A 13,653-nucleotide genomic window follows, 5' to 3' on the forward strand; every position below is an offset into this window, starting at 1 on the left:
ATTTCTGTGCTTTTACCAACATCATTTTAGCTCAGAAGGCTTGCTTGCTTTCGGCACTTTCTGTATTTTGGTTTTGAAATATACTTGTAATTTGACTTATTCTTGGGATAATATTTTAGTTTTCAGTCATTCAGGGGCACATTTGACTGACGGAGCTAATAAGCATAATAAAATGCTTAGTAGTTTATACCATCTTTTAGTTAAACATTTTAAAAATTAAGACTATTCAAATGTACTTTGCAGAAATTAACCTGTTTTTACTCCTGGCTTTGTTTATAAACTATATATATATATATCAGATGCAACAAAGAACAAGGAAATACCCATACCATTCCCACTTGCTCTTTGATAGCCATCTCCTGGGAATGGAGATAATAAAACTCTGTATTTGCATGTGAGCAGTTACTTCTATTTTTTACTGCCCTCTTTCAAACTAAATGACTGGTTTACCAAAGGTTTAATACCAACTTCAAATATAAGAGGATCCATCCTGATTAAAAAGTTGCCTTTTAATTGAACTTATCTTCTTGATGTTTTATGACAAATGTCATAAAACATGACAGATAAGTAGCTGAATGTAGGTGTTTCCCATTTTCTCTATAATGTCGAGGATAATTCTTGTTACTAATTGGAAACACTTCTTCAACTTTAGCTTTCAGGGAATATGTTTGTTTTGCCACTTATTTTTACTAGTGAGACATCATCCTTCCCTAAGCATCAGGAGAGGCCTTGGTTTGAAATCATTTAAGGTATGTAGAGCTCTCTTTCTAGATTTTCCCCCTCAATTGATGAGAATGCTTTTGGACCAACCTATAATTTAAGCCATTTTATTTTAAGGTATCTTTTTCTTTGTACATGTCGGCTGCCTGAACACATGCTAATCAAAAACACATTATGATACATTTTGGCAACCTTTTAGAAACTTTTAGGGAGGCATCTGTACAAAGACATTTTTTTCTACTATCATTATTTTAAATATTAAAGGCAAATAGCATGACATAATGCAGCACTTTTCAATCTTTTTGATCTCATGACCACTTTTTAAAAATATATATCTGGTTTTTTTGTGGTGGTGGTGGTGGTGGTGTTTGAGACAGGGTCTTGCTCTGTCACCCAGGCTGGAGTGCAGTGGCACTAACATGGCTCATGCAGCCTTGACCTCCTGGACTCAAGTGACCCTCCCTTCTCAGCCTCCCAAGTATCTGGGACCAAAGGTGTGCACCACCAGGCCTGGCTAATTTTTTTTTTTATTTTTTTTGTAGAGATGACATTTCTCCATGTTGCCCAGGCTGGTCTCAAACTCCTGGACTTAAGCAAGCCTCACCTTCCCAAAGTGGTGGGATTGTAAGTATGAGCCACCACACCTGGCCAGGACCACTTGACACTCTTAAAAATTATGAAAGACTTTATGGAGAAGCTTGTATTCATGTGGATTATATCTATCAATAGTTACTATATTAGAAATTTAAAAGAAAATATGAGAAATGAGAAAAATGAATTTATTTAAAAATAGTAAACCAAATTACATGTGAACATAAATCACATTTTTATGAAAAATCACTATTTTCCACAATTAAAAAATTGAGGTTTATGTAGTTTTTGAAATCTCTTTAATGACTGGCATAATAGAAGACAGCTGGATTCTCATGTATGCATCTGCACACAGTCTTTCGTGTGTGTTTTTTTTTTTTTTTTTTTTTTTGAGATGGAGTCTCGCTCTGTCACCCAGGCTGGAGTGCACTGGTGCAATCTCAGCTCACTGCAACCGCCACCACCTGGGTTCAAGCGATTATCCTGCCTCAGCATGAAACGGGGTTTTGCCATGTCCGCCAGGCTTTTCGCGAACTCCTGACCTCAGCTGAGCCACTGTGTCCAGCCCTGTTGTGATATGTTGAAGTGTATAAAGAAAATCCAGCTTCACATGGATACATATTTTTTAAATGGAGAAATATTTGAATAACCTTTTCAGATAATTATGGATATTCTTCTCTGATACTAGTACAAAACTTGGCAAGTGATAGTTTCTTCAAAGATAGCTGCAGTGTGGAATCTGAAATCATATCAAGGAAGTTTTTGTACTGTTAAACTAAAAAGCCACTGACCCATTTTACACTTTATGTGAAGAGTGGTATCTTTTACCCATGCATGATTTTGTAATATCCTGTATTGGTCATTTGGAAAATACTGGTTTACCGAATTATGGAGTTCTTCCAAATGTTGACACATTTCTTCATATAATAATATCAAAAAGTCACATTTGTTAATATCACAACTGATCTCATCAGAAAAGTCCCAAGGCAAATGCAAATTTCACAAAATTCTAATTTTTCCTTGGAATCTTGGATTTTATCATTGGCAACAAATACAGTTTTCCTTGAAATGACAGGCTCACTTTTCTTCATTTTTGAGTGAGAAGATAACTGCCAAATATTCAAGTCTGAATGGCAATTGCTTACCAGTCATTCTCTCATGTTAAAATGGTCTTCCATTAAAAAAAAAAAAAAAAAAAGGTCAGGCGTGGTGGCTCATGTCTGTAATCCCAGCACTTTGGGAGGCCAAGGTGGGCGGATCACGAGGTCAGGAGATCGAAACCATCCTGGCCAAATGGTGAAATCCCATCTCTACTAAAATACAAAATTAACCGAGCATGGTGGTGCGCGCCTGTAGTCACAGTTACTCAGGAGGCTGAGGCAGGGAAATCGCTTGAACTCGGGAGGTGGAGGTTGCAGTGAGCCAAGATCACGCCACTGCACTCCATTCTGGCGTCAGAGTGAGACTCCATCTCAAAAAAAAAAAAAAAAAAAAAAAGTAGCTAGTACTTTTCCTTCAGCCACAACCATGGTACTGTGGTATGCGGCAGGGTTGCTTCATGCACACTTAACTTTTTTCCACACAAAATATTAAAAAGATGTGTACTCAAGGGTTGAGATTTCATAAAATTATTACAATTTACTGCTTCGTCAAGGACATTCTTAAGTGAAACTGGCAGTGTCTATTGCAAGTCTGCAGCAGCGACAAATACAGTGTTAATGAAATTTGGTACAACTTTGATTCCTGCTAAGCCACCAACAGCTTCACCCTCCATTGATTTTGCACCATCAGTGCAATTGTCAACATGGTGAAAAGGCACATGGTGTCTCAGTAATTTTATGAAAAGGTTTTGGGTTTGAGTTTGTTTTTTTGTTTTGTTGTTGTTTTTTCTTTTTTTTTTTTTTTTTTTTTCTTTTTTTTTTGCAGTCTGCATCTGTTCTTGCTCTGTCATCCAGGCTGAAGTGCAGTGGTGCAGTTATAGCTCACTACAGCCTTAAACTCCTGGGCTCAAGGGATCCTCCCGCCTCAGCCTTCTTAGTAGCTACTACAGGTGCATGCCACCATGCCCAGATAATTTTTTTAAAATTATTTTTTGTAGAAATGTGGTCTTACTGTGTTGCTCAGGCTGGCCTGCCAACTCTTAACTTTAAGCCATCCTCCTGCCTGAGCCTCCAAATGCCAGGATTACAGGCATGAGCCACTGCGCCCAGCCTGTGACAATAGTTTTGAATCCCTGGGAGTTAAGGTTTGCAGACCACACTTTGAGAACTGTTGGTGTAGTGAAAAGAACCTTAACTTAGATGATCTGGATTCAATTTCAACTCCTCTACTTGCTATGTGGCCTTGAGTGAGTTACCTTCTCTGTTTCCATTTTCTCATCTATAAATTGAAGTAAATAATATCCAACCTAACAGTTGTTGTGAGGATTAAATGAGAAATTACTAGGCATGAGGCTGGTATCTCCCCAACATTTTTCGTTTTTTATTTTCCATTTCAGAATTTTTTTTTTTTTTTTTGAGACAGAGTCTCTCTCTGTCACCCAGGCTGAAGTGCAGTGGCGAGATCTCGGCTCACTGCAAACCCCACCTCCTGGGTTCATGCCATTCTCCTGCCTCAGCCTCCAGAGTAGCTGGGACTACAGGCGCCCGCTACCAAGCCCGGCTAAGTTTTTGTATTTTTAGTAGAGACGGGGTTTCACCATGTTAGCCAGGATGGTCTCGATCTCCTGACCTCGTGATCCGCCCACCTCGGCCTTCCAAAGTGCTGAGATTACAGGCGTGAGCTACTGCACCCAGCCCCATTTCAGGATCTTAAGTACTTAAAATAGGAGAAGAGAAAAATAGGCAAGAATATGTAGGTATCTCGCTTGCTAATACAGCTGTATTTCCTGTAATATTATGGTTTTGGTGTGTCTAAACCCTAGACTCTTAGGGGTGAGTATATGTGCATTCTTTTTATTTTTTTAGAGACAAGGTTTCTCTCTGTCACCCAGGCTGGTGTGCAGTGGTACAGTCATAGCTCACCTCAGCCTTGTACGTCTGGGCTTAAATAATCCTGCCTCTGTCTCCCAAGTAGCTGGGAATACAGGCACATGCCACCATGCCTGGCTAACTTTTCAATTTTTTTTAGAGACAGGGTCTCACTATTGTAGCCAGGCTAGTCTGGAACTTCTGTCCTGCAATAATTCTCCCATCTCAGCTTCCCAACGTGCTGAAATTACAGATGTGAGCCACTGCATCGAGCCCCATTAGAAAAAAAAAAAAAAAAAAAGTTGCTAACCTCTGTAATAATACACTTGTTTAGCCTGATTGTTCTTTTAAGTGTAAAGAAAAAAATACCCTTTTGATTACATTTGATTTAGTAAGAGCCTTGGTTTTAGAGAAACCTATGTATTGGACTTGTGATGTGTTGGGACTACTATTGTAAAGGGGTGAAGTGGAATGGGAGATGTTCCAGAAACTTCAGTGATCATGGATACCTGTAGTGGTTTTCATCTTGCTGCAGGCTCCCATATGCAATGTGCTAATACTACTTGGGTTATCTTCCAGTTAAAGCTAAATCTTCGTAGTTTTGAAACATCTGTATTCAAATATATAAGCTGCTTACTTTCTTTTAAGTCTTAATGGAGATCTGAGTTATTGTGGTTATTTAGTGAGAGTTTGTTTGTCTTCCTAAAACATGCATCGATCACCACGTCTCCTGAACTAAAGAGCATAAGTGATTTTCATATTCGAATCATAATAGCACTTTGAAGCCTTTTCTGAAGAAATAGCACCAGATATCATGGCCTAAAGTCTAGCATATGACAGGATTTCTGGGATTCCTCTCTGCCTTCCCCTCCTATGCATAGGGAGAGGGCCCGTACATACCAGGGAAGCAAGACCAAACTAAACTGAGTTCCTTCTAGTCTCTGTGCTGATATCAGCTGGTTATCTAACCTACAACAAGTCATTTACTTATCTGGGCTCAGTGTTCTCATCTTACACTGAGGAAGTTGGATGACAATTCTCTCCAAGGCCCCTTCAGCTCTGAATGTGAAATTGATAGCACAGGAAAATAGAGACAGAGCTTGCACGCTGGCTTGCTTAGGTATTCTCAGGTAAGCTCCACCTTTCCCGACCTTCTGTGTTGCTCCTGATAACAGTGTTCTTTTATTTGTTTATTTTATTTTTGTGACAGGGTCTTGCTCTGTCACTGAGGCTAGAGTGCAGTGGCACAAACACGACTCACTGCAGACTCGACCTCCTGGGCTCAAGCCATCCTCCCACCTCAGCCTCCTCAGTAACTGGGACTGCAGGCATACGCCACCAGGCCAGTCTTCCCATCTCAGCCTCCCAAAGTGTTGGGATTACAGGTGTGAGCCACTGCACCCAACTAGAGTGTAATTTTAATGTCACCCACTGAAATCTGTCCCTGGAAAATTCTTTTTCTCCTCTTCTTTGAAGTATCTTTATTTTGACAGCTTACTTTAGTTTACTGTTACCTGCAGTCTGATAAAACAGTGTCATCTCTTCTTTCATCATGGTCTCACTGCCAGTTTACAACAACTTGGAGGCTTTTGTGGAAGAAGATCTGACTTTCCTGGTTCCAAGAAGACTTGCTGAGCATTGGCTGAGGAGAGACCGGAGGTCTTATCTCCGCTTCAGCTCATGTCCTGAGTAATGGCCTGTTCTGAAAGGCTTACGAAATTTGGAGACTTTGTAGAAGTTGAGTCCCCAGAATATGAGCTAACCAGATAGTATAGCAAGCAAATGCTCCACCAGAGAAACTGTTCCAACCAGTGAGAATAAGTCCCAGATAACTTGGATGCTTTCATGCAATCAAATATTTACAAACCAACACTTCAAGTGACAGGAAAGGAGATTAGACAAAACTGTTTCTATGGCTTGCCACCTACTGAGAGTAAAAGACTCAAATCTTCTCTACTGTTTTTTTTTTTTTTTTTATTTTCCTTTTGGAAATTGGCCTCTTTGGGATAAATCCTGGTTGGATAGTCAGTGATATTTACCTGCAATACCTACAGAGCCTAATGTTTACTTCTGGTGGGGGTATTGGCATTCTGTTTGGGGTGTGTTTGGGGAAGGTTCTGTTTCTCTCCCTCCCTCCCTCCCTTCCTTCTCTCTCTTCTTTTCTTTTCTTTTCTTTTCTTCTCTTCTCTTCTCTTCTCTTCTCTAGAGAGAGTGTCGCTCGGTTGCCCAGGCTAGCATGCAGCGGTGCAATCTTGGCTCACTGCAACCTCTGCCTCCAGGTTCAAGCAATTCTCCTGCCTAAGCCTCCTGAGTAGCTGGGACTACAGGCATGTGCCACCATGCCCAGCTAATTTTTATATTTTTAGTAGACACTGGGTTTCACCATGTTGGCCAGGCTGGTCTCAGACTCCTGACCTCAAGCTATCTGCCTGCCTGGGCCCTCCCAAAGTGTTGGGATTACAGGCGTGAGCCATGGCGCCCAGCCGGTTCCGCATCTTTAAACATGCATTATGATTAACTTACATTCTCAACTCTTTTCTTCCTCTCTCTTCAAAGATGTACTGATCTGACATGCAATTAAGGCTGGGCATACCGAGGCAGATTAAATGCAGGAATCTTTCTATCTAGGGCCAGAACAGCTTGGCAGCCGTGACTATAGAGTTGATTGATTAATTGGTTAACTTATTCCCAGCTTTGTTTCAGAAAGCTTTGCAGCAGAGCAGGGTGTTTGAAGATGGTTTGAGGAAAAAAATGAATCAGAGGCCTTAGGGAAAGGAAGGTGGATGTTAGGCTCGTTTACAGTATTTGTCACTTGGTGCTATGTTTTTTTTCTTTCAAAATGTCTCTGATTTACCCCTTGCTCTGTTTCCACTGTAGCAGGTTATCTTGTGGCACAGCTCCATGTCTAAAACACCTGCATAGATTGCTGCCTCCGCTCACCAGGTTTGCCCCAAAACATTCCTTTCATTATGCCACTTTGCCTGCCCAAGAACCTGCAGTGGCTATGGTTACTGCTGTATCAAGATTAAACCCTGCTTTGTTTCGGAGAAGTTCATAATTTGGCCAGCTTTGTTTCCCTCTACTGTCCATTGTGAGCCCTCTTGCCCACTAAGGCTTAGGCTCCTTCGAGTCTCCCCACCTCACATTCCAGGCCCTGACTCCACCTTTGCTTTTCCCTTAGTCCAAAATGTACTTCAGAAACTTCCAAGATGAGTATTAAAAGTAATAGCTGGCCAGGCACGGTGGCTCACGCCTATAATCCCAGCACTTTGGGAGGCCAAGGTGGGTGGATCACGAGGTCAGGAGATGGAGACCATCCTGGCCAACAGGGTGAAACCCCGTTTCTACTAAAGTACAAAAAAGTAGCTGGGTGTGGTGGCGGGCACCTGTAGTCCCAGCAACTCGGGAGGCTGAGGCAGGGGAATCGCTTGGACCCGAGAGGCAGAGGTTGCAGTGAGCCGAGATCGCACCACTGCACTCCAGCCTGGGCGACAGAGCAAGACTCTGTCTCAAAAAAAAAAAAAAAAAAGTAATGGCTGGCCAGACATGGTGGCTCACGCCTGTAATCCTACCACTTTGGGAGGCTGAGGAGGGTGGATCACTTGTCACTGGAACCCAAGAGTTCAAGACCAGTTTGGGCAACATGGTAAAACACCATCTTACAAAAAAATAGAAAAATTAGCTAGGTGAGGTGATGTGTGCCTCTAGTCCCAGCTACTTGGGAGGCTGAAGTGGGAGGATCACTTGAACCCAGGAGGCAGAGTTTGCAGTGAGCCATGATCTGCACTCCAGCCCGGCAACCAAAAAAAATAAAAAATAAAAAATATTACCTACAACTTAAATGAGTACAAACTATGTGTCAGGTGCTGTACACTACATACGTGACTCCTGTCTTCACAAAAACCTCATAAGGTAAGTGGTTTTTCTCCATTTTTACAGAGGAGGTAACTGAAGCTAGTAGTGATTATGATGTTCCCAGTGGCACAGCTAGGATTCAAGATAAGGTCTGTCTTCCACCAAAGCTTTGTCTTTTTTGCCCGGCTGCAGAAGTAGTTTCTGTACTTAAAGGTGTTTACAGCCTAATAGTGACAAGTACATGAATATTAGTTTTCTGCTTTTCTCCCTCCCTAAATTGCAGTTCTCTACACTGGAATAAGGGGTAGAAATTCTGCGACGTTTGCATTCCATTCAAGGTGATTGATCTTGGGAATGACTTGAACATAACTAAACATTAAAGAGATTAATGCAGCAACTGAATTACATTAAAGTAGAGTAGAGTAGGCAAAGGAGAGTTGGGAGGCAGGAAGACTAGTGGAGTGATATAATATCTGAACAAGAGGCTTACATTTGGTAAAGTAGGAACAGAAAGTGGAGAAATGGTGTAGTTGAGGTAGAAATTATAAATGTTAGCATATAAGTTAATATGTAGCATACAGGAAAGGGAGGACTTTAAAAAACAAAAGACTTGGCCGGGCGCATTGGCTCACGCCTGTAATTCCAGCACTTTGGGAGGCCGAGGCGGGAGGATCATGAGGTCAGGAGATCGAGACCATCCTGACTAACGCAGTGAAACCCTGTCTCTACTAAAAATACAAAAAAAATTAGCCGGGCGTGGTGGCAGGTGCCTGTAGTCCCAGCTACTCGGGAGGCTGAGGCAGGAGAATGGTGTGAACCCAGGAGGCAAATCTTGCAGTGAGCCCAGATCACGCCCCTGCACTCCAGCCTGGGCTGCAGGGCGAGACTACGTCTCAAAAAAAAAAAAAAAAAAAAAAAAAAAAAGACTTTCTGTGAACCAAAGAGATTGGTTAACAACTGCAAGGCATAGAGCAGAGATAGGCTTTGGGGGGAAAATCAGTGTAATTTCGGCCATGTTGAGTTTTAGGTAGCAGTGTTGTCTCAACTTACAGATGTCTAGCAAGATGTGGCAAATACAGTTCCAGAGCTAAATCAAGTCGAGTCATTCATGCTGGACATAATCCATAATTGTGTGCATAACATCTGTGTCATAAAATCTCAGAATTGAAAGTACTTTAGAGTCTGTCAACTAATTGGGTAAACCAAATGGGTATATTCATATAGGGGAGTATTATTTGCCCTTAGAAAAGGAATAAAGTACAGATAACATGCGACATACTGAATCTTGAAAACTTTATGCTAGGTGGAGAAGGCAGTCCCCAATTGTATGGTCACATATTGTATGATTCCTTTATATGAAATGTGTAGAATAGGAAAATTCATAGAAAGTAGATTAGTGGTTGCCAGGGACTGGGGAGAGGGGAGGGTGTTCATGGATATTGAGTAATGAAAAGATTTGGAGTTTAGCCTTTTATTTCTTGCCTGCTGCTTATAATATAAAATATCTCATAAGAGGTCAGTTGCTACACTTTGGTTTGTCTGTTGTTTGTTTTTGAAACAGAGTCTCCCTCTGTCACCCAGGCTGGAGTGCAGTGGCAAGATCTTAGCTCACTGCAACCTCCACCTCTTGGGTTCAAGCGATTCTCCTGCCTCAACCTCCCAAGTAGCTGGGATTACAGGCGTGCACCACCACATCCAGCTGATTTTTGTATTTTTAGTAGAGATGGGGTTTCGCCATATTGACCAGGCTGGTCTTGAACTCCTGACCTTAAGCGATCCTCCAGCCTCCGCCTCCCAAAGTGCTGGGATTACAGGTGTGAGCCACCGTGCCTGGCCAGTTGCTACACTTTGTTTTTCGATTTCCTCATAGTCCAAAAAGTCTGCTGCGTACAGGAACATAGGGCAAGGACAGTGGGATGAGCTGTGAAAATGTGTGGTTTGTTTCTTTTCTTTAAAGAATCTCAGTAGGATCTACTGATGCATTGACATTATGCCAACTTCCCAGGAATTTCGTTTTTCCCTTCAAGATGCCTGTGAACAGTGTGGCAAAAGAGATGAGGCGCCTTGAAGTCTTAACTGCACGATGGCCGGCAAGACACCAGGAAAGCTTCATGTTTTCCCCCCACCTCCAGAGATCCAATGATATTAAGAGTTAAGAGCAGTTTTATTTAGCATCAGGCAGCTGGGCTGACCTTTCCCAGCACCCCCATGCTCTTTGGTAACTAAAGGATAGAAAGAGAAAGACCGTTTGTAAAGTCTGTGAACGTAAGGCGGAGTCCCTTCCCAGATTCTTCTTGTAACCTCCGGCTTCTTATTCTTGTTTTGGCTAAGATTAGACAAGTATTAGGAAGTAAAGTGACACTGAAAGGCTAGACAGGAGAGAATTTATATAGATTCAATTATCTAGAAGATTTAGCAGTTTTTTACAAGCCATTTGTTTTTTGTTTCTTGGGTTTTCTTTTTTGTTTGTTTATTTGTTTTTTGTTCTGTTTTGTTTTGTTTTTGAGATGGAGTCTCACTCTGTTGCCCAGGCTGGAGTGAAGTGATGCGATCTCGGCTCACTGTGACCTCTGCCTCCCAGTTTCAAGCGATTCTCTTGTCTCAGCCTCCCAAGTAGCGGAGACTACAGGCGCCTGCCACCACCCCCGGCTGATTTTTGTATTTTTAGTAGGGGCCGGGTTTCACCATATTGGCCAGGCTGGTCTCCAACTCCTGACCTCAAACGATCCACCCACCTCGGCTTTCCAAAGTGCTGGGATTACAGGTGTGAGCCACGGTGCCCAGCCAAGCTACTTGTTTTATTAGGTGTCCAGTGCAGTCTTGATGCTAGCTGAAGATGTTTGGGTAATCTCTTGTATTGCTTCATAAAACACGGTAAGAAACCCAATAGTAGCAGCCTTCAATAGCTTTGCACCAAGGAAACGTTCCCTCCCGCCTCCCATTCCCTCTGCTTCCTACTCCCCAATCCCTGCCTCAAGCTGGGCAGCTGGAACCACAAGTCACCAGCATCACTTCCAGAGGAATAAAATAGCCTGCATCTCCCGTCTGCTTTGTTTTTAGCTGGTTTGTTTGTTTCCAGATGTCAGTAATGTGAAGTATTTCCCCTAATCAATGTTTTAACCTTCTTGTTAATATTTATTCAGCTTGGTGGAATGTACTATGTTAAAGCATCCATGAGCTCCATGGATGGGAGAGTAAATCTGAATTTCTCTCTTTTCTCTGGAGACATCATAATATTTCCTATTATCAGAGGTTATTGTTTTGCTAGGATATTAATGAGCAGTTTCTCTGCTGGAGTTATCATTGCTTCCCTCTTCCTTCAGCTCCCAAACAAACAATTTTGAATTAACATGGAAACCAAGTTTAATTTCTTGACTCATCTCCTCTGGCTTTGAATTTCCTTTTCTGTTTCATGCTGATGTCAATAATTTGGTGCTTCCATCTGTCCATTTCTGCTCACCCTGTTATTGATAAAGTCATTAACCCCCTACTCCATTGCTATTTACTGATAAATTATTCCTGATCATGTGTGCTATATTTTCTTTATTCAGATCTAAGGTATAATTAGGGAAGAGAGCTGAACGAAAGAGCCCTTTTTTTCCCTTCTCTTACCATGGTGATGGGTGAAACATTGCTGTCCAACAGGTCTCTGTCTTTTATAATGGAAGGGGAAGGTGCTTTTTTATGCAAATCCAGATGTGTGATGGTGGTTTGTTTACCTTACTTTGTGCTTAATGAGATTCTTCAGCTATTGTTACTTTGAAGTACTGCTTCTATTTTCATTATCTAACATTTATTAAATGTCAACCATGTGCTCTGTTAAACAAAGAATAGCACAGTTCTGTCTGGACTCAGCGTCTAGATGCTTAGTTTCAGCCCTAGTGACTAAAACCTGTATAATGGACGGTGTATATTATCCTGCGGGACATTTTCCAAATATTGTATTTTAAAATAACAAAAAATTGGACCCTGCCCCTGGGACAGACACATCTGAAACAAAGCACATGTATAAAATAAGGCACAGAATAAGAGAGAGAAAGATACAGTTGAACTTACTTTAAAAGTAAGATTGATTTTTTTTACCTTAAATTTTACTCTTGAAATTTCAAGTGATGGCCGGGCGCGTGGCTCACGCCTGTAATCCCAGCACTTTGGGAGGCTGAGGCAGGCGGATCACGAGGTCAGGAGATTGAGACCATCCTGGCTAACACGGTGAAACCCCGTCTCTACTAAAAATACAAAAAATTAGCCGGGCATGGTGGCAGGCGCCTGTAGTCCCAGCTACTCAGGAGGCTGAGGCAGGAGAATGGCGTGAACCCGGGAGGCGGAGCTTGCAGTGAACCGAGATCATGCCACTGCACTCCAGCCTGGGTGACAGAGCGAGACTCCATCTCAAAAAAGAAAAAAAAAAAGAAAAGAAATTTCAAGTGATAGGTTGAATTTTCTAGCTATTTTGATTTCACCTATGTTTTCCTTTCTACAAAGAATGTTTTGATCTTTTCATTTGGCCCAAGGCAAAGCTGGTGACTTGGCTCAGTTACAAGAAAAGAGCCTGGAACCTTACGGATCAGGAGTGTAGATTTTAGCTCATTGAAGTGGCACAGCTTGGTTTGATGAATCACTTTGTACCTCAGGTTCTTTATATCAGGATGGTAGTGGGGTTGTTAAAATATAACTAATGGAAGAGGAATATTTTTATTTAAAATCAGAAAATACAACTTAAAAGTTCACAATTTACTACTAAATAGGTATTTCGGCCAGGCATGGTGGCTTACACATGTAATCCCAACACTTTGGGAGGTTGAGGCAGGCACATCACTTGCACCTAGGAGTTTGAGACCAGCCTGGGCTAGAAAGTGAGACTCTTATCTTTACAAAAAAATCAAAAAATTAGCTGGGTGTGGTGGCACACCCATGTGGTCCAAGCTACATGGGAGGCTGAGGCAGAAGGATTGCTTAAGCCTCGGAGTTAAAGGCTGCAGTGAGCTATGATACTACCACTGCACTCCAGCCTGGGCAACAGAGACCCTATCTCAAAAGAAACAAATAATATTAAAAATAAATACAAATTTTCCTATCTTTGAAACAAGGATAACACAACTCAGGGTTGAAATGAGAAATATGATGATGGCTGTGAACGCACTTTGTAAACTGTGAAATGCTTTGCACATTTTCCTCAGAATGCTTACTACTCATTAGTACAAGTTTATATATAAGCTCTATGTCCAGGGCCGGGCACAGTGGCTCATGCCTGTAATCCCAGCACTTTGGGAGGCTGAGGCTGGCGGATCGCTTGAGGTCAGGAGTTCGAGATCAGCCTGGCTAACATGGCGAAACCCCGTCTCTACTAAAAATACAAAAATTAGCCGGGTGTGGTGGTGCGCGCCTGTAATCCCAGCTACTGGGGAAGCTGAGGCAGGAGAAGTGCTTGAACCCGGTAGGCGGAGGTTGCAGTGAGCCAAGATCATGCTACCGCACTCCGGCCTGGGTGACAGAGTGAGACTCCATCTCAAAAAAA

Source organism: Piliocolobus tephrosceles, chromosome 13 (genome assembly GCF_002776525.5).
Source record: "Piliocolobus tephrosceles isolate RC106 chromosome 13, ASM277652v3, whole genome shotgun sequence".
Lineage (NCBI taxonomy): Eukaryota > Metazoa > Chordata > Mammalia > Primates > Cercopithecidae > Piliocolobus > Piliocolobus tephrosceles.